At 38.4% G+C, this 22,738-nt stretch overlaps 1 protein-coding gene across 1 annotated transcript in view; it reads right to left on the bottom strand.

Annotated features, from left to right (window-relative positions):
• Positions 1-22,738, bottom strand: part of TMCC3 (transmembrane and coiled-coil domain family 3) — a 239,953-nt gene that overhangs the window by 204,777 nt on the left and 12,438 nt on the right. The window lies entirely within an intron of this gene.

The following is a 22,738-nucleotide window of genomic DNA, read 5'->3' as shown; positions in this document are numbered from 1 at the left end:
TCATTCTTTCTTATGGCTGAGCAATATTCCATTGTATATATGTAGTACCTCATCTTTAACCATGCATCCATTGATGAACATCCAGGTTGTGTCCTATCTTGGAGATTATAAATTATGCTGCAATGAACATATGGATTCCCTTTAAAGCAGTGTTTTGGGTTTTTTTGGATAAATACCCAGAAATGGGATTACTGGGTTCATCTTTGTTTTAAAGCTTATTTATTCTGGCATAAGTATTGCTTCCTCAGATTTTTTTTAATTTCCATTTTCATGAAATATCTCTTTCCATCCCTTTACCTTCAGTCTGTGTGTCTTTCAATCTAAAGTAGTTTCTTATAGGCAGCCTATGAATTTGTAATTTTAGTTAATTTTAACTAAAATAACCACATGTGGCATATGGCAACTCTATTATATAGTACAATAGCTTATACACTCCAAGTTCCTTCAACAAGAATTCCACAAAAATAGAGATGGTCAGGAACCAAGGAAGGTTCTAAAGTTCAAGGACTAGACTATTTTACTTCCCAAAGGAGGCAGGGAGAGTTGAGTCTACTATCTCATGAGTCTTTATGTATACTCTTGACATGGTTAAAGATGAGTATCATTACTGTTTTACTAAATGGAGAAACTGATATATAGAGCAATTAATTGATATAAATAACTGCTATTTGTGGAATCTCTACATATGCAAAGGGTTTTATATGCGATCTTTACAACAATCCCCCAAGATAAACATTACTCTTTCTTTTACTATTGTGCGAAATGAGGTTATAAGATGTTAAGCGGCTAGGAAAGGTCACACAGTAAGTAAGCTATGATATGAATTCAGACTTGTCTTCGAAGCCTGAACAAAAGATTGTTTAGGTTGTTAGCATAGACAAATTTTCCTCTCTAGATTTAGTCACCAAGTATTTTTTGAGCACCTATTATATGCACAACACCAGGCTAAGTGAGAGGGCTGGAGTGGTGGCATGGGATGCAAAGGTAAATGAGGAAAACCATCAATACACTTAACCTCAGAGTTGTGTGGGCTTGTTCTTCCCTGACAAAGTACATTAATTATTCAATTACTCACAGCTAGTTCCTCTTATAACAGTCCCATAATAAAAGCTACTATTTTCAGCACTTCAAAAACATACAGAATCTAAATCACAAATGACATGAGAAAAATAAATTAGACTTCATCAAATTTCAAAAATTGTACCTCAAAGGACACCATTGACTAAGCAAAAAGACAAAATGGGAAAAAATATTTGCAAATCATCTATCTATCTGACAAGGGACTTGTATCCAAACTAAATTAAAAACAAACAAACAAAAACAAACAAATGCTTACAACTCAACAATAAAAAGACCACTGGTACAGATTTTTATCTGGACAAATGTTTACATTTCCTTTTGGTCTAGGAGTGGAATGCTGGATCACATGGCAATTCAATGTTTAGCATTTTGAGGAAATGCCAGATGTTTCCAAAGCAGCTGCACCATTTTACAATCCCATAGCAGCATATGAGGGTTCAAATTTCCCCACAACCTCATCAAAACTTGTTATTGTCTCCTTTTTATTTCAGCCATTCTTGTTGGTATGAAGTGGTATCTCATTATGGTTTAATTTGCATTTCCCTAAGGAACAGGATGCTGAACATCTTTTCATGTGTTTATTGGCCTGTATCTCTCATTATCTATATCTCTTCTTTGGAGAAATGCCTATTCAAATCCTTTGCCCATTCTTAAATTGATTTCATTGTGGAATAGTTCATATATATATATATATATATATATATATATATATATATATATATATATATATATATTGGATACCAGTTCCTTGTCAGATACACGGTTTCCAAATATTTTCTATTTTGAATCTGCTCTGCTAGTAAGTCAAGTCAGGTTCTCTAACAAAGAGCCTATTCCTCCCTTGCTCAGGAATGAAAATATAATCTAATAACATGAACTATCATATTTTTAAAAAGAGCATTTCATTTTCTGATGAGGAGCAGTTAAGAGACCCTCAATCCACAGCATGGAAGGAGCACTAATGACTTGAAAGCAATCATGGTAACAGCAGGATGGAGCAGATTGGGAAAGAAATGTTAGGGCTGAGTTGGTTAAATACAGACTTTAAAATTTAAAAATGCCCACCTTTTCTCTTCCTCTATTTTAATTCCCATTTGTCGCTTTTTTCCTGGATCTAGGTACTTCATAGTATCACTACATAAACTATATGGGGCAATTATCTGGAGAACCTGACTTCATCCATGAAAGAACAGAAGTATATAATAAAGAGCCACATTAGCCCAGGACCAGGAGGGCCTTGGAAGAGCACATGGACATGTGTGCAGAAAGTCAGGCAGCTTTAATCTCTCTCACTGGACCTGCTTCCTATATACTTGTCACCATTATGAACTGGAGAAGCCAAAATATATCTGGGCAGAGAGGACTCCAAGATGGATAAAAACCAGATATGCAAATGTCTCTCTCGGGAAACAGAGATGTGTCTTGGGAAAGAAACTAGAAAAGGGAAGAAACAAGATTCAAAATTATCCCAAAAGGCAAATCTTGGGGAAAACTCAACAAGATAAACATAAAAAATTCTCAATAGACACTAGATATTACAGTTATAATATTTAATAGTATTAACTTTCAGGCACTGAATTGTTTAAAACAGTAAATATACATATACATACATACATACATATATATATATATACACACACACACACACACACACACATACGCCAAGGGTGCAATGCAGCCACTAAATAATTATCCCCACCAGGCAGCCCCTGTCCATATACATATACATACATACATACATACATATATATATACACACACACACACACACACACACACACACATACGCCAAGGGTGCAATGCAGCCACTAAATAATTATCCCCACCAGGCAGCCCCTGTCCATATCAAAGTAAATGATAGGCTCACTAAATTCTACCAGCCAGGCCATGTCTGATGGGTAGGTTTGATGTGGGTACAAAAGATATGGACAATTTAAAGCATATCTTGCAAGAAGTGACCAGAATGACTGAAGCTCTGGAATCAAAATTAAATACAACATAGTTGATGGAACAGAGCCTGTAGAAGTGAAGGCTTAAGGTAGCTAACCATAAATATTTGAATAATTGCCAAATAAAGAATGGCTTTAAATTGTTTTGTATTGCCAAAGGGTGAAAATTACAGGGAAATTTTATGCTCTAGATATGAAAAATTTCTAATACTTGAAAATTATCCAAGGATCACTCCAATGGGCTTGAGAAGTTAAAAGCTCTCTTTTGTTGCATCTGCCTGGGTACCAGAGGGTTATCAGCCAGCGAGAGCAATCTAAGGATTCCTGCTGTGAGTGAAAAGATATATGCCAAAGTTTTAAGGTACCTTTCAACAAAAGAATCTGCAATTCTATAATTCTGACTATCGCTGAGATTAATCGACTTAGTAGACAAAGCCCAGTGTTAACCTCTTTTCCAATCCATCTTTATATGATGAACAGTGTACACTTTAACATATTCTTGGTATATCCCGGAAGAAAATAATTAATACTTGTGGCTCAAATATTAACTTATTTTTGTTAAATACCTTTCTACTCTTCTTAAACCTTGTATTCCTTATCTGCAAAAGGATTTAGATGAGATGATAAAGGAGAATTAATTCTGAAAACCTCAAAGTAATATAAGAGATATTTTTTATTATTGTTGTTTATCAGCAAGCAGAGAAGTATTAAACTAATTTTTTTTTTTAACAAAGAAAGCCCTTCCATATGGAGCAGCTGTTTTTTTCTTTTCTGACTGAATTGTAAGTTGCCAAAAGAGGTCTAATTTCACCTTCATTTCAAGACTTGGTAACCAGAGTGCCAGAGGCCTGAATACACCATGTCAGCAGGGTGCCCGCCACAGAATACTAGCAAAAGAAGTTGGATGCTGGTCTTTGTTTGCTCTCCTCAAACAGGAATAAATGCAGGATCCAGGGAGGATGTGAGAGTGAAAACTGGGGCACCTAAACTATAAATAAACCAAAGAAACAGGCTGAAAGGCACATCTCAAGTATAATCCATAAAAGAAAAAGTTGATGAATTGGACTTCATCAAAACTAAAAATCTTTGCTCTTCAAAAGTTGCCATTAAGAAAATGAAAAGACAAGTCACAGGTGGGAGAAAACAGAAGTCATATGTGATAAAGGAGCTGTATCCAGAATATATAAAGAACTCTTACAACTCAATAATAAGAAAAAGAACCCAAGCGAAAAATAGGCAAAAAATTGAATGAACATTTCACCAAAGATTTATGAATAGCTCATAAGCACATAAAATAATGCTCAATGTTATTAGTCATTAGGGAGATGCGAATTAAAACCACAGTGAGATACAACTACACATATACTAGAATGGCTATAATCAAAAAGACAAACAATATCAAGTGTTGGCAAGGATGTGGAGTAATTGGAATCCCTCCTACTCCAGTGGTGGACAGATAAAATGATAGACACTTTGGAAAACAGTTTAATAGTTTCTTAAAAGGTTAAACATACATCCACCAACGGTCCCAGCAACTTCACTTCCAGGTATCTACCAAAGAGAAATGAAAATATATGTCTACATAAATACTTGTACAGAAATGATCATAACAGCATTGTTCAAATAGCCAAAAAGTGAAGCAACATAAATGTCCAACAACTGATGAATGGATTAACAAAACATCGTACATATCCATAAAATGAAATATTATTCAGTAATAAAAAGGAATGAACTACCAATTCGCATCACACCTCCAATGAATCTCAAAAACATTATGCAAAGTGAAAAAAAGCTAGACACAAAGGACTCTATATTAAATGGTTCCATTTATATGAAATTTCCAGGAAAAAAAAATCTGCAGAGACAGAAAGCAGATTAGTGGTGGCCTAGGACTGGGCGAGGGTGCACAGAACGGCTACAAATGGGTACAAGAACACTCTTTGTAGTAACGGAAATGTTCTAAACATGGATTATGGAGATGGTTGCAAAACTCTATCAATTCACTAAAAATCGCTGAATTTATAATACATGAATTTCATAATATGTAAATTATATCTCAATAAAGCTCACTCGCGCACGTGCGCGCGCTCGCGCTCGCTCGCTTTCTTTCTTTCTTTCTTCCTTCCTTCCTTCCTTCCTTCCTTCCTTCCTTCCTTCCTTCCTTCCTTCCTTCCTTCCTTCCTTCTTTCTTTCTTTCTTTCTTTCTTTCTTTCTTTCTTTCTTCTTTTTTAATATTATAGCCCTGAGACACATGGCATAGTGGGCCTGAATCAGAGGGCAGACCTTTTAGTCATATTCACTTTATAAGTTATATTTGATTCAAAGAAATAGAATGGAGGGTACGAATAAATTTTCTTCTTTTTTTTTCCGTTTTACTTACCAAAAGCAATTTCTTCAGATGTCTCAAAATCTGAAGTGATAAATGCCCAGATTCTCTTAGAACATATTTTTGGAGGCAGCTTGCCTGTAGGGTAACGGTGGGGACTATGGGCTCAACTTGTGTTTAAAACCAGCTCTGCTACTTACTAGGTGACTTTGAGTGAGTCACTTAAACTGAGTCTCAATTTCTTGTTCCTATAAAACAGAATTCATACCCACCACAGAGTCGTTTAAATGAGCACATCACCTAGCACACATGAAATACTCAACAAAGGCCACTGCTATTGTTATTATAAACACATCATCATTACCATAACCACTACTCCATTTCCCTCCGAAAGCCTAAAAACATGAATGGCACATGTGTGTTCCCAATGGACACTTAAACAAATACTGCTTAATTCAATTTAATTGAGACTCCCACCATCCAAACATAACGAGGACTTCTTGGAACCCTCATCTCTTATCTTAGGAACTTAGACTTTGAAATAAAGTTCCCAAATAGTTTTACTGGCAAAGCAAGATATTTTCCAAGTTGAAATAGAAAAATAATTTTTTAATAAGTATGTTTTTCTTATTTGTCTCTAGAAGAACTTGACAAAGAAGAAAATATCAGCATCTCCTCAGAGATGCCTGGAAAATGGGGAACTAACTCTAGAAAAAAAAAGCCGTCCACCGGAGGAGCTGGTGCAGTCCACATGATTGCCAGGCCCTGTACCAGAGAATCACCAGCATCTGCAGAGTAAAGCAAGGGGCTATGGCTTCTTCCTAGGTACACAGCTAGAACCCAGCCAAATTCAAAAACCCCTTGCTTTTTTTCTATTTTTAAGTCTATATAAAAAGGGAAGGGAAACTGCACGAGAGTGAACTTTCTATTCTGTAAGATAAGCGTCTTCTTCTGGTTCCCCTTTTTTTCTGTTGGATAAGGGAAGGGAGACTAGAATCCTGGGAAATTATCTGTGGTGCTCGCAGATCACCCCTCATCACTGACGTCAGGGAAAACTCGGTGGTCATCCCCATCCCACTAGCTAGCTTGCTCCTCCCAACCCACTAGCCTGCCAGTACACACTCCACCCAAAGAACCCAAGTTTTCCAGCACGTCCTTCTAGCCACACACCTCAGAGAACGTCAGGGAAGAAACACTAGCAACACGGCCAGGGGCTGGGAGCCTGTACCGGGGAGGGACACGTGCCCTTCAGTCCCCACACTTGCTAGTGGGCCCCAAAAGCCCCAAGGCCTCGAAATGTTCAAAGGAAGTGCATTATGGGATTTACCTATAATGAAGACTGCTTTAACTTAGCATCCAAGAAAACCTCATAGCCCCTGTGGGCTTCTCCTGGGCACCAGCTACCTCTTGCTCAGTAAAATAGGGAAAAAGCAACTTCCTCACAGGAATGTCTACTGGGGCCAAATGTAACTGATCTTGAAATCCGAGTGGATGATATGTCCCTGTCATTCTGGGTCTGTTCTTGAATGCTGCCTTTGTTCTGCTTTTTCCACTACAAAGTCATAAAACTTGATAGCTGAGAAGGCCCATAGGGGCCCAGTGGGGAGAAATAACTTAAACTTACCAAAAGTCACAGAGCATGAAAGTAGCTGAGCCAAGACTAACACCCAATTTTTTTTACACTAATACTAGAAAATACTATTTCTCTAGATTATAATGCAGCCTCTCAATTAAAGAGCATGTCCCTGATCAAGAAAGTAAGTGCTCACAAGGGGACTATCAAGGGAGTTAGGAATATGGATTTGGAGCTGATGACAAAGTTCAAACCCAGTTCTGTCCCTTACGAAAGTGTGAGACTTTAGGCGAGTTCCTTAACTTTGATTTCCTCGTCCACCATAAGGGGCTAATAAAAGCAGTGACACTGAAGACTACTGCAAGCATGAAATGGACCAATACGGTTTCTAAAACAGAGCCTGATGTAGGTACTGCATAACTCATCGTCATCATCATCCTAAAATAGAGGGGAAATGAGAGTGAAAACCTTGGGGATTATATGAAAAGTGACAGAAAGTGAGTGTGTGGTCATTAAATAAGTAGAACATCATTTCGCTTCAAAAAATTTAAAGACACGCCGAGAGTTATGCTAACAATGCCTATTGGGGAGACGGAAGCCAAACCGGAACATGTTAAAAAACATTAGGTACAATATGATTCCAATTATGTTAAGTAATCATACCCGCATGCATATACTACTTCAAAAAGAGAGTGAAAGAAAATAAAAGCAACATTAACAGCTACTCTCTGGCCAGTGAGATTATCATTGACTTTTACTGTCTTCTCTATTTCCAAGTCTTCTGCGGCAGACATGTATTACTTTAGAAATCAAAATAACTGTAGGTTTTAGACACCGGGCCAGGTCTCGAATGGCAGAAGGGCCATTACAAAGCAGCTATGAGAGCCAGCAGGCGGAGCCTGTGTTTGGGAGGGGAGACGGAAAGATAGAGCCATCGCAAGGGGAACTTCCAACTACCACGCCAACATGAAAGATGATGCCTGAGAGTATTGGGTCAGGGTGGGGCGGGGCTCTGTAAAATAGGAATGAATTTCCAAAAGAAAAGAAAATGCGAGTGACGATGTCAGCAGTTCCTAGGTTAAATGAGGGAGACTGTGAAGGTCCAGTAAAAAGGAGAAAAGAGAACCCTGGAGAAAGCAAATCAGCAGCCCACCTTTTGCCCTAGCTCAAACAGAAGATCAGTCACCAAAATCGAAAATCAAAAGATCAAAATGGTTGGAAAAAAGGAACTGGAGGCCCCTGCTGGGGGCAAGGCTGGAATAGGCTGTCTGATCCCAGAGAGGACCAAGAATTTTCTTCTTTTCAGCACCCATATGGGAGAAATAGATCTGCCGACTCTGGGGCCGCTGACAGCCAAAACCAGAGCCCAGAAAGAACTCCTCACAGTGTTCAAAAAAACTGAGATAACCCAGTATCATGTTCTGCAAATCTTCCTGGCTTGTCTTCAGTCCCCAGTTCTTCCAGCTCGAGGCCTCAGCTTACCTCTTTGGCATGGATTCCCTGTAGCTCATATGCAGGAGCAGACAGACAACAGACAGAAAAGCAGAAGAGAATACGCAGAACAGAGAGCAAAAGGTAGCAGGGACCACTCTCCTGCCACAAGCCTCCTACCCTGTGACCTGATGAACAAGAACCCTTCCCCCAGCACTGCTGCATCTTTCCCATTAGCTTCCCTTCTTGATCAGCATGTTAAGGTTCATTCAGATCACCCACAGTTCCCCTATTTCACAGATGGAAAAAAAGAGACAGAAAAAAAAAGGGTTCTCTGTACCTATCAAAGTCAGATGACATAACATACAATCTATCCCAAGACCATCTGTTCAGGGCCTTCCCCAACATCACAAATCTTTGTAGTGACAGAGCCAGGACAAGGTAGTCACCCAATAATTGCCCCTACTTCTGACCCTCATCACTGCCTACAAACTGAAGTACACCCTCCACTGCTCACTTTAAAAGCTCCAATCTCATCCCCAGGCTCCTCCTTAGCAGATGTCAATATGTAAAATAATCAAATTCAGGTGTAGTGGACAGGGGTGGCTTCTCACTTCTTCTAAGGGGCAATTAGAACAGGAAAAGTTTCAATCCAAAAAGCAAACTGTTAGGACTTGCGTGTGAAACTATGTCTATTTACACAGTCTTAATGTATCTTCCCAAAATATTAACAAAAATGAATAAAAGTATTTTAATTACTGTGGTGATTTTAAGATACACCCACAAATTCTTTGATACTCCTTCCTCTAGGAAGTGGAACTTAAATCCCCTCCCACTTCTTGCACGTGGACTGGATGCTGATTTTCTTCTAATAAATAGATTATGGAAAGAAAAAAAATAGTAACTTTATAGGAGTGAAACCTGGCAGACACTATTCTAAAGTCAACTCATCAAGATAACATCAGCAGTGGTAAGTCATGTTGATGATACACAGTCCCTGGCATTATATGATTACAAGGTGCATCGCCTTTATCATATTCTTCCCCCAAATCCACAATCTCATTCTAATCATGACAAATACTAGACAAACCCAAATCATAGGACATTCTACAAAATACCTGACCACTACTCTTCAAAAGTTTCAAGACCGTGTAAGACAGGGAAGATAAAATTGTCATACATTAGAAGAGAATAAGGAGACAGGATGACTAAATGCAACATGAATTGAATCCTGGAACAGAAAAGAACATTAGTAGAAAAGCTGGGAAAATCTGAATAAAGTCTGTAGTTAATAACTATGTTGTACCAACATAAATCTCTTAGTTTTGATAAATGAACCATGGTTATACAAAATGCTGATATTAGGGAAAGGCCAGTAAAGGATATACAACAACTCTATACACTATATTTGCAAGTCTTCTGTAAATCTAAGATTAATTCAAGATAAAAAAGTTTAATAATGAAGCGAAAAGAAGAGATGCTCCAGGAAGATGCATCATGCGTATGCTAAGGCTTCAGGTCCCCACAGAACCCCTAAGCATGCCTCGTCATCCCCAGTTTGAGCATCACAGGATCTCTCAGTTATCAACGATTTACTAATGCCATAGCCATGATTACACACCAGGAAGAAATAGCATGTATCATCTTAATGATTTGGTTGAACTCTTCTAAATTCCATTCCTATGGGGAACAAGATGAAAACGGTGACTCTGAGCAGGGCGAGGTTCCAGCCTGTTGCTTCTGGCTGTGGTCCCATCACTCAGCGCTCCGCTAAGAACTGCACAGGATGAGTTGCCAACACATCCAAAGGACAAATTCTGAGCATGTATCAATACTAATTTATTTACAGAGAAAACTTTGCTTGCTCCCCGCTTCTTCTAAAACCAGCTTGATTTATATGCTTAGTGCAACCTCAACAGATAAGCTATCACTAAACTCTCAACCAGCCATTGGTGAGAAGAAAAGATAAAATCTTCCAAATAACCTTGAATGAAACATTTAAACATTCTCGCCACCTAAGCATATACCATTTACTTCAAAGTTTATTTCAGTAATCTTTGGGTAAGGCTTTTTTTTTAAAGATGCAGTGATATTACTTGCAAAATACCTCCATATTCTCCACCCCTCTTATATCCACATCCCTCAATCATCATGACATGTGTCTTTTTCCATCAACGGCATGGTGGAGGGAGTGCGTTATTTCCCTACCCCTTGAGCTGGGCTGGCCTTGTAACTTGCTTTGGCCAATAGAAGGCAGCAGAATTGACAGTGTGACATTCTGATGCTCTGTTTACTTCTGCTCATTCTCTTGGAACCCTGCTCCACAGCCATGAGAACAAGCCAGAGCTAGTCTGAATAAAGATGAGGTGCCCCAGCTAAGCCCCAGCCAACCCAGCAGCTGACTCAGATACATGAGCAACCCCAGCCAAGAACATAAGAACTGCCAACTTGGGCCCAGCCCAAATTGTTGGCCTATGGAATCATGAGCCAAGTCAAGTCACTAAATTTTGCAGTAGTTTGTTATACAGCAAAATCTAATTGACACAATGGAAATGTGTGATTGTAATGCTATTAATTTTTCTGATCTTAAAAGTATCACATACTTGTTGGAGAAAGGTCAGCAAATACAGAAAAGGAGAAATTTACCTATAATTTATCACTAGAAGGAAGTCAATACTCTGGTGTATTTCTTCTTAATTTTAGTGTGTATGAGTGAATGAAAATGCATCAGTTTAGTTATAATTCTACAACTTGCTCCCCCGAAACACTATAGTTTTAATGACATAAAAACATGACTTTTAATGTTTTTATGATATTGTTTATCATGGAGGTACAATAATTTAAACCTGTGCCATATACTTGGTAATTGTATAATTATATGCCTATTTTTTTCATTATTGTAAATAATACTGTTCATTTGAACACAGAAAGCTTCATCCACTTCTATGATTTATTTAAAATAAACTTTTAGAACTGAAATTCCTGATTCAAAGAGTATAGGCTACGGGTTGTCTAGTCAAAGCCAGGCCCCCTACACACACACACACACACACACACACACACACACACACCTCCCTTGCCAGCATAGACCCATTTTGTTCAGTTGTTCACCCTACACTCTTCCATGTGCTCAGAGTGGGGGGTTTCTCCCCAGCAAAGGAAAGAGAGGAGACTCTTGATTAGTCTAAGCTGCAGGCTACTTAATAACTGAAGTTAACAGTATTGTACCAATGTAAATCTTAGTTTCACATTTATAGCCCAATACCTGTTTTCTTAGGGGCCATGTAGTGCCATTCTGGCCTGTGAGATGTAAGGAGAAGTCTTTGGGGGAGCTTTAGAAAAGCTTTTCCTTATAAAAAGAATGAGGAAAGAAGGGTCCGTTTTCTCAACTCAAGGTATCACTGTGTGAGGATATGCTGCCTGGAATTGCCACAGCTGCCCTGCTACGATCAGGAGCCAAGCCCGAGGGGAAGAGCTGATACACTGAGGACGGCAGAGCAGGAAAAGGAAAGAGCTGTGTCCTCTGTAGTGCTGCTGAGCCACTGAATTCCCTGGAAACACTGCACCTCTGGACAGTGAGATAATAAACCGAAACCTCTTGTTATTTAAACTATTTTTAGCCAGGTTTTCTGTTTCTTGAGGCCAAAAGAACAGAGACTCTTTCAAAGCTTCCTTGCACATTATCAAACTGAGGTCCCAGAAAGACTGTAGCAATGAATCTATTCTTCAGCACTCTATGGACTTATATAAAATCTGTAAAATAATTGGGGGAAATGACAAATGTAAAATATTCAATATTCCAGTACCTAGATACCTAATGTAGTTCTCACTTGTTCAAATTTTTGAAAATATCTCTTAGTGAATTTTTTTGTCTACATAAGTCCAGCAATGTGAGAGTTTTTCTATGGGTTTAACACTTTTTGTGGTTATTGTGAAAAAGCATTTTTCCTGTTGCAGCTAATAGACTATTGCTGGTATATAATATAGTTATTATTACTCATGTATGTACCCACAATTTTTCTGGGCTCTTATTAATTCTAGGAGTGTCACCATACATTTGCTTATATTTACTGTAATTATATTGTTTATGTTTTTTAAACTTTTTTCTTCTTATTATCAGTTACAGTTTAAATATATATTTCGTGCTTTATTGCACTGGCAAGTAATGCCAGAACAATAAAAAATATTATCTCGGTTTTTTTTCTAATTTTAAAAAATCTCTAATGTTTCCTACTAAGTACGATGTTAGATATTGATTTAATATATATGTGTGTGTGCATATAAGTACACAGATTTTCATTTCTTGGTTTACATGATATTTAAATTATGCTAAAAGAATGTCCTACCCTTCCAAGAGTTACTTTCTAAATTGAGAGTGGGTGTGCATATGGTTTATCTTACTGGAACAATTGACTGCAGGGTCTATTTCCATATTTCCTAAAAAAACATGTTTATATTCTGGGGATAAAATGTTATGCCAATATCCTGAATGATTCTTTTATTACAGTTTCTTTTTTAAGCTTTATCAGGTTTTTAAAAAGCATATAATTAGGGTAGCTCTTCTAATTGAGTGTGATCACAATTATATAACATGAGAATTATCTGATATTTGGAAATTTAAATAAATTCACTAGTAAAATTGTAATAGCTACACATCACCTCATGCTAAGAGGAGAAAAAAATCCCAACAGATTACAGTAAACAGTTAATAGAGAAAGAAAGGAGTACAGATTTGGAAATACTAGTATTACAGTAGACTGACATTTTACAGCTCCTGGTAGATACGGCCCTTCCCCAAAGTCCACTTTTCCTTTGCCGTATTTCACAAACTATGCAATTCTTACCTGATGCTGGGGCTTAGCCCTGCTTTTTATCGTTTTGTTTTGTTCTATTATACTAGAAACACTTCTTCATGTTTCAGTACTATATAGGAGGAGAAAGAAAACCTCAGTTTCTCCTTGCCTGAACACGGAGCCAACCACCGGTCCATTTCCCACCATGACCATATGTATATAGTTCCACAATAATGCTGCAGAAAAAGCAATCCAAAAAGTCACTGGCGTACAATAGTAAGTTGTTATAGCTCTTACTGTTAGGTGTAGTGGTCACTTAAGTGGCTCTGCTGATCTCAGCTGGAATTACTTACTCTGGTATAGTTATCACCCTGGGTCAGCTGGCTGTTTGCAGATTTGGGAAGCCCTTGGCTGGGAAAACTCAGGTCACTTGGCTCTACTCTGAAAATGTTCTCCTGGCAATGGTGGAGCATAAGAGAGCCTTCAGAAACATCCAATGCCTCTTGAGGCCTAGGCTTAGAACTGGCATACCATTCATCACTACAACACCACCCTACTGGCCAAAACCAAAGTCACAAGGCCAGGCCAGACTCAAAGGGTGAAGACTCTGCCTCTTTAGTGAAAAGAACTGAAAATGGCATGGATACAGAATACAGGGAGAGGTGGAAAACTGGCCATCTTTGCAATCTACCACACTATATCTATTCTGTCTTCAGCTCTCTAAGTCTAAATATCAGTGACCGTGAATCCTTAGCCTCTCACATCTTCTCCCTAATACAATGTTTGGCCACAAGTCACCCTGTCTGTTTGGAAGAGAGAGTGCTATTTTTTGCCCCAACACTTTAGCATTCAGGGAAGGGCCCAAGAAGGCAGCCGGGCCTTCTGGTCGGTGTAAGAAGAAAGAACTACTAAACGAGCTGTTTAAAAATTTCCCAGCAGGGAGGGCAAGGAAGAAAGAGAACAGAGGCACCATGGTAGACCACGGAGACACGGCTATGACTCAGGGAACAGTGACTGTTGGGGAACCACATTCCACATCTCTGCCTGCCAGGGAGTCAGGAACATAGAAAAATAAAGGCTAGGACTTACAGAGTAACACTCGATAGAGGTACGGCCTTCCCCACGTCAGTACGTATAAAGCAGGGCAAGTCTCAGTTAAAGGTTTTGCCATCATTAGCTGCCTGAACGTGGGCCAGCTCTCTATCTTTTAGGACAATGACTAAACCAAGGGGTTAGACAACTCTCAGTGAACCTTCCAGCACCAACATTCTATGGTTATGGGTTTTATTTTGTTACCAAGCTAAACTTTCTTCACAGATATTCATTCTCCAGGTCAACTTGTAGTATGACTGCTCACAATTTTAAAAATCAGAAGGAACACTGCCAACAACATAACCATAAACCCAAACTCTTGAAATAGGTATTCTGCCACCTTAGATGATCAAAAGCTGACAAAGGATTATTATTCTGTCAATGTACCCTCATGTGAAGGGAACCAAATGTGTACGTTTTTAAGGGCAGTGCAGGTTCACCTGTGATTAAAGACTCAGATCTATTTCAAGCAATAACATCTTTGAATTTTCTCATATTAAAAGCTACTATTATTTCCCCTGTTTCAACTCTTTAAAAATTAAAAATTTTCTGAATAGGTGATATACATACACAGCACTAAACTCATAAGTTACAAAATAATATAAAGTAAAAAAGTAAGTTTCCATATTCCTAAGATACTCAATTACCCTCCTCAGTGATATCACAGTTACTAGTATCCTATATATAAGAAGTACAAGCATTTGTGTACCAATGTGTGTGCACATAGGCACACAAGCACACACATACACTATTCTTTTGAAACTGATAAATAGTATTATACTAAAAACGTTTTGCACCTTGCTTTTTTCCCTCTTGATGGTTTATCTCAGGCATTATTCTACAAAGAGCTGCCTTGTTCTTTGAGAAGACTTTATCATATTCTGCTATATAGATATTCTATTATTTATCCAGTTCCCATTAATAAATATTTAGGTTGCAGTCAGTATTTGATATTTCAAACAATGCTACTATGAGTAATCTTGTATGCAGGCCATTTTGCACAGAAGCAAGCCTACCTGTAGGATAAATTCCTGCAGCCTATGGACAATTGTGTATTTGTAACTTAGACAGCTAAAGCAAAACTACTTTCCAGAGACACTAGACGAGCAGTTGGCAAACTGAGATCCACAGACCAAATCCAGCCCATGAACTAAAGTGTTTCTGCATTTTTAAAGAGTTGTTTTATTTTCTTTCTTAAGAAAAAGGAGGGGGGAGGGAATAATTTGTGACAGAGACCTCATGTGACCCATAAACTTAAAACATTTACTATCTGTTCCTTTACAGAAAACATTTTGCTGACCCCTCCACTAGGCCTGTTTACAGTCCCACTAGCAATGTATGATACAGTGTTTCTGCAGTATTTCAGTTCTAAACTTTGTTCAAATTAAAATTTAAACTAATGCTTCCAGGTTTTTTTCAGTTGAAGAAAACCTGTAATACCTATTACTGGTACTATGATTTTTCCAGGTAAACACAGCTTGTTTCAGGATGCAAACATAAGTTGACACTTGAGTTTCTCACCTCACAGGAGCAAGTGGCAGGAAAAGGTTAGACTCCCCAGCTGTTAGAACTCAAAGGAACTTTAAAGGTTATTTGGTCTGAGCATTATGGATTTTGTATACCATTAGTTTTAAAATAATTTAAAGGATTAAAACAAAGTTACCAACTTTTATTTTGCCAAGTAAAATCACTAAAAAACAATCCAACCACCATCTACTTTCACCATCAGTTTATAAAAGAAAGGAATTTAACATCACAAGAATTAGGACATACTTGATCACAGCATTTAGGAGAATCATCAAATTGAGTAGACTTAGTTTCATGACAAGTCAATAACCATTGCCATTTTCTTTCTGCCAATTTTGTTTCAGACTGAGGAAAAGTCTACGTCGAAGCCATGCCTGGGAACCAACCTCATTGTTTTCTAAACAATCTAAAACCCCCACATCCAACTGACATGCTCCAGATTCAATTCTGGCGATAAGCCATTCATTTGGGGAAGATTCAAGACTAGACCCAGGACTTCTGCCTCCTAGTCTCACATCTCTCCCCCAAACCACAAGTCCTCACATGCCCAGAATCACAAAACAGATAAACAGCAAAACTGGTCCAACCAACACCCACCCAGCCCAGGTTCTACCTTCCCCATCTCACTGCCCTTAGCTCTTAGCTCATCCAAAATATGTTTTGTCCTCTCCCTTGGGTGAGAGAACAATAAAAAAAATCTTTTCTAAGTAGCTGGAGAATTCCAAATTCATACAGGTCCGAACAACAATCATCCACCCATTCTAAATGTGTCTTTTTCCCACAATCCTTATAATTAGCCTCCACCTCACATTCTTCTTTCATGCTGCCAGAGCCTGGCCTTTTCTATAGTGCCCATGGTGGAGAAGGAATGGGGGCTCCAGGAATATATGCATGAATTTTTATAGGTACTTAGAATTAATCAGCTGTTATGGCTATTTTTATGTGTCAACTTGACTGGGCTAAGGGATGCTCAGAAAGCTGGTAAAATATTATTCATGAGTGTGTCTGTGGAGATTAGTATTTGAACCGATGAACTGAGTAAAGCTGAAGGCCGTCCCCAATGTGAGTGGGCATGTCCAATCAGTTGAGGGCCTGAAAAGAAAGAGGCAGAGGAAGGGCAAAGTGGTTCCCTCTGCTTGAACTGAGACATTCACCTTCTCTTGCTCTTGGACATCACAGCAGCGTTTCTGGTTCTCTGGATTTCAGACTTAAATTCAGGACTTAGACCATCGGCTGATTCCTAGGCCTTCAGACTCGGACTAAGTTACACCATGGCTTTCCTAGTTGCAGACAGTAGACTATGGGACTTCTCAGCCTCTACAACCACAGGAGCTAACTCCTGTAATACATCACCTTATATACACATACTCTACTGGCCTGTTCCTCTGGAGAACCCTGACTAAGACATCAGCTTCCTCTGAATGTCAGAGCCAAGGAAACTACTGGCCTTAAATATGAAGTGAGAGAAACACTACTTCTATATCAGATGTAAGCCCTTGCCTTCCTCTGCCCTCACTACTACTCTTTCATTCAATTTTCAGCACTGTTCGCTTGCCCCTGGAATGCTCACCCACATCCTGACACAGGAATTAGTCTCATTTTGTACCACCTGCCATGTGGGTGCAACACTTCTTCTGACACAGATACACCGGCCTCTGCCACTTAGACACCCAGGCTCTGGTCTATGCTTACTGGACTCTGTTGTCTCCAGCTAGCCCTTCGGCTAAAGGTAAGCAATGCTCAAGACTACAAAACTTCCAGCAGTTAGTCCTTCCATAATTTTAAGAAGAATGTATTTGAGAGCAGTCAGCATTGATTATAACTGTAATAAATACTGGCTCAATACATTCTATTTTCAATTAAGACCTTAGCTTTCACACAACAGGGCTTCGGTAGAAGTCTTAAGCCTGAGAGAAGGTCATTGAGAATGTCTAATACCTTTTTTAGTGAACTAAACAGCAGACTTTTGCTGCCATTCCAGGTTTCTTTCTTTTGTCTCTGGCTTACATCATTCCTATACACAGCTGAAGATCTTTTTTCCTTGCAACACCATTACTCCTTCCCCTCCATTAATTACTATCTCAGTTTGTTTTTGCTTTATAAAGCTTTTTAAAAGGACTAGTAATTCAAGAGAGAAGCTAAGCGGTCGATGGAATTTTTTGTTTCTCATAATAGGCTGTGGTCAAAATCATGCAAATACTCACTAGGGTACCAAGAAATGACACATACACCCCAAGGAGGTTCAACACAGAAAAAGGGGATGTGATCTCTCTCTCTGCCAATACTTCATGCTTCCCTCAAAATGACCTCTTCAGGTTCTGGCTTCAGGCTCTGGATAACATCTCTATCAATCAGCTCGGTCATGCAGATGTGACTTACTTATCCCTCAGATCAACAGGATGCTGGCTAATTTAGATTTGATGATTGGAGATAATTGAGGAGGCCAGCCATAGAAACTGCCTGCCTCCTTTTTGGGGGGTGGGGTGGGGGCAAAAGCACCATCTTGCTTACTACACCAAGGTATTAGCTTTCTGGCTTATAGCTGACATCTCCAAGTCATCTCCCATTAAAGAGACAAGCAGGAGATGGCATGGTTCAAAAAGTCATGATGGTAGAGGTGGGAGATGGAATAGAGATTATCAAGAAAAGGAGTGAGTTACATGGACGGACACATCAAAAGAATGGTGAATAAAATAGGGCAGATATGTACACATAAATGTAGTAAAATCCCACCTGTCAAGATTAGTGACATTCCATATGGTTAGTGCCTTTCTCAAAATTTCGTTTATTCATCTATCGACTCATTCAATAAATAGTTATTGATTGAATACTTACTGGGTGTCAGGTATGAGTACTAAGCTTGGGGAATATAATAGTTAACTAAGTATCTCCTCTGTAGCTTATAGCTAGGGTTTACAGTCTAATCAATAAACAAAATTACAACTACTACCCTTTAAAAAAAACAGGGAGAGAGGTTTTTTTTTGTTTGTTTTGTTTTGTTTTTAACACATTGATATTCTGGACACTTGAGCATTACCATATATACTATAAATGGATTCTCAATTTACAAATAAGTAGACTTACCTAGAAGTAGTCTACTTACAAACAAGTCAAAATAATGGTTCTGTTCATTCAGAAAATGCTTATTGAGGACCAGCTATGTGCTAGTCACTATATTAAAATCTGGATTATGAAATGACTGACAAAACGTCTGTCTTTAATGAGCTCACAAACTAAGTGAAAAGGTTAAAAAATTAACAAAGAGCTACAAAATAGGCGACAAAGCTGAAAGAATGGGCATAATAAGGGTTGGAAAGAGAGCAGCACTTAAGACTTTCAAATGAGTTTTGAAGATTGAGTAAGGCCATGCCAGGCGGACAGGCAAAGGATTGGGAGTTCATTTTAGATTGAGGGAACAGCATGTACATTCCCATCTGAAAATAGTGCCGTCAGGGTGAGCACAGCATGCATCTGGGGAGCAGCCAACGATAAGCCTAGATAGGGAAACAAGCCGTGTCTTAAGGGCTCTGTATGCCCTGGCAATGTAGTTGAATTTTATCTTACAAACAACCGAAAGCTTCTGCTTCATTTGAACATGATTAGATTAAATCATTAGATTTGCCTGCTGAAACATTACTCAGGCTGCCATAATATACATTTTACACATTTCTGAAGGTGTGGCTAAAGGTGTAAAGACTGGATGATGAGAGAATGGTCCAGGGAAGCAACAATAGTGAAGTGGCAGAAAGATAATAATCATCATTTGTTTTTTCGAATTTGACCCCAAATCAAAGAGAGTTTAAATGGAAATGAAAGAAACATGTCTAAAAAGAAGTCATACATTACAACTCAGTCAAGCCTCTTCATTGAAAAGCCTAGGATCATATTACAAGAGGAATGAAACCGCTTGTGTCTTTTGATTTCGTAATTCCTAAGGGATTCCCAAGAAAATCTAGATGAGAGAAAAATAACTTTGTTCAAAGATGTTTTTAATTATGTCATTCAACCAACAAATAAAAATAATCCAAAAGTCTAAAAATAAGGGATGGTTTAAGCCAAATGTCTTCTATCGACATGACTAAATACTACATAAATATTAAAATAACTGTAGCCAAACATGGGAATGTGTATAGAGGCGAAAATAGACTCAAACAGTCTTTACACAATGACTATAACCATATGCAAGTTCTACCTAGACAAAGATGGGCACATGAAAGCCCAGAAGAGGACCTGCCCAATTTAGAGCCAACACATAAACACACACCAGACATTGAAATCAGAGGCAGAACTCAGGTATAAATCTTAAAGATTACAAACACGTAGGTGTTCTTTTTGTTAGATTATCCTAAACGTGAAAACGGAAACCATAAAAACTTATGATGAAAAACACTAAAATTTCCAAGAATATTTGTATGATGCCCCTTAATAGTCTTTGGACCCTGGTTTGAGAATCAAAGATATAAAAGTAGGAGGGTGGTGGCAGAAGGGAGAGAAGACAAAGATTCACCCAACAGTATAAGCCCCTGAGAGGACTGAGAGAAAGAGTCAGAGAGATGTCAAAGATTGAAGCCGCAGCATCTGGGAGATGGCAGGGAGGCTCCCTGAAATAAGAACCCCAAGAAGAGGATCAGGTTTGAGAGTAAAAGGCAGGTTCCATTTGTGACATACTGAGTTTGAGGACCTTTTAGGAGAAGAAAGGTATTTAGGACTTTGCCAGAAATTTATCTCTGAAGGTTTGGAGCCATGGGGTGGAGACTTAGCATCCAAAGTCATCTTCTGGAGAGAGCTAATGCTAGAAATGGATGCTGAACAACAGGTATGAGTGTATCTAACATTAGTAAACGTAGAGGATATATATCCCTTTTAGTCAATCAAACATGTGTTAAGCATTTACTTACTTGCATAGTATCTCCATCAAATTGATAAAATAATAAATGAAATAAATAATAATAATAAATTATAATAAATAGATTATGAAATAAAGCAGCAGTCCCCAACCATAGGGACTGGTGCACCTATGGTAATCTAATGCCTGATGATCTGAGGTGGAGCTGAAGCAGTGATGTTAGTGCTGGGGAGCGGCTGCAAATACAGATGAAGCTTCATTCTCTTGCCTACCACTCACCAAATGCTGTGCAGCCCAATTCCTAACAGGCCACGGACTGGTATCGGTCTGTGGCTCGGGGGCTGGAGACCCCTGAAATAAAGAGTAGATATATTGATCTCATACAGAGTAGATATATTGATCTCATTATTTTTCCATAGGAAAAATTCTTTTATAATGAATATAATTTGGAAATATGATTTGATTAATATAACGAACATGAAAGCTAACTTTTTCTGAAGTGATATGGTCATAACCATCTCCTACCAAGACTGTGAACTTCTGATATAAAGACTATGAGGCCACACTTATGTAAATTTATAACAAATATCGTAAAAATATAGATAATATTTATGGAAGGAATTTTGTAAACTGGAATACTTTGTACAGCTCCTCAACACTAGAAAGCTTCAATGTACTACTAGAGAGCATTTGTGTGTGTGTATATACTACTGAGTACTGCTGAAAACAATCTGGGCTGCTCATGTGGAGGTGGATGCTTTCACTCAGTTGAAATCTACAATTACTCACATGTAAATTAGTGGCAATGCAGAAAATGTGATAAATGCCAAATCAATTTATCTTTTTAGTACTACTGAGATTCATTTTGTGTCTGTGATCTATATGTGCCAAATCACAATTGTACTATTTCCAGGAATAACGGGGAAAAAACATTTTCAATAATGAGTTTTGAATAGCGAAACTGGAAAGGATATTGTCAACCTGCTGTACATTCACAGTATGCTGAATCTCACGCTCTTTTGCAAACATCCTTCGACGCACAGAAGAGAGTGAAAATGACACTGTAAACCTCTGGATGCAGAGGGGAGCTGACAGAGGGAAAACGCAATGGGCTCGTTCACTCAGCTGTACATCAAAGCACCAATCCTCCCTCTATTGCTACTTGCTGCAACAGACACATCTAAGAAAATGAAGACAAACAATTCTTGTTCTTCCTGACCTTCTCTTGTCCTAGTCCCCGACTGTCTTTGAAAACAAATGGCATGAACTTTTAGGGGGAAATTCCAAGCTAGGATTAAGAGGGAAGTACTTGGTTTTCTTAAAGCCATCAACTGAGGCTTATGAACAAAATGGAGTTTCCCAAACATATCATAATTACCAGGGAAATCTGTTAAAAATACAGACTTCTAGGTTTGCTCACAGAAATTCTGATTCAGTAAGACTGTGATGAGACTGGAAATCTGTATTTTCCCGGAGCTCCTCCACTCCCACTACTCCCACAAATGATTCTAATAATCGGTCAGGTTTGTGAACTATGAACAAAGAACTGCATTCGGACTTAACAAATAACAGTAATAGTTTCATATGGACAGCACTTTAGAGTTTATAAAAAGCACTTTCGTATACACTAGTTCTTCCCCATTTCACAGCAGGAAAATTGAGGCTGAGAGCAATGCAACACCACAAGCCTGTGTGTGTCAGACCTTAGTTCAGATGCCACAGTATAATGTTGTCTCCAGCGAACCACCATTTGAGCATCAAGTTTCTGAGCACTGGTGAACTCTAACTTGCTCCTGGGTCTCATTCAGAGTATCTATGCAACTGACCAACTAATAACTGGTATGCTTGAACAATTCTTTCACCTGCCCACAGTTCAGAAAGACCATCTGCATCCCAGCTAACCACTTTTCACTACATAAGCACTGAAAAATACCTCTTCAAATGGAACTTTAATAAACTTGCAGAATACACAGCTTGTAATATTCATTTTATAACTTATAATGAGCAATTATCCAAAGATAAAGGAACAAATATATTCACTTCTGCAAAGGAAGTAATGACATTCTGCTGAATGATAACTGATTTATTTTTAATTCAATGCATAATTCTAAGTTTCTAATT

Source organism: Rousettus aegyptiacus, unplaced genomic scaffold, assembly GCF_014176215.1.
Source record: "Rousettus aegyptiacus isolate mRouAeg1 unplaced genomic scaffold, mRouAeg1.p scaffold_m13_p_2, whole genome shotgun sequence".
NCBI classification, from domain to species: domain Eukaryota; kingdom Metazoa; phylum Chordata; class Mammalia; order Chiroptera; family Pteropodidae; genus Rousettus; species Rousettus aegyptiacus.
Note: the sequence above shows the minus strand (reverse complement) of the source record. Positions and strands in the feature narration are given on the sequence as shown.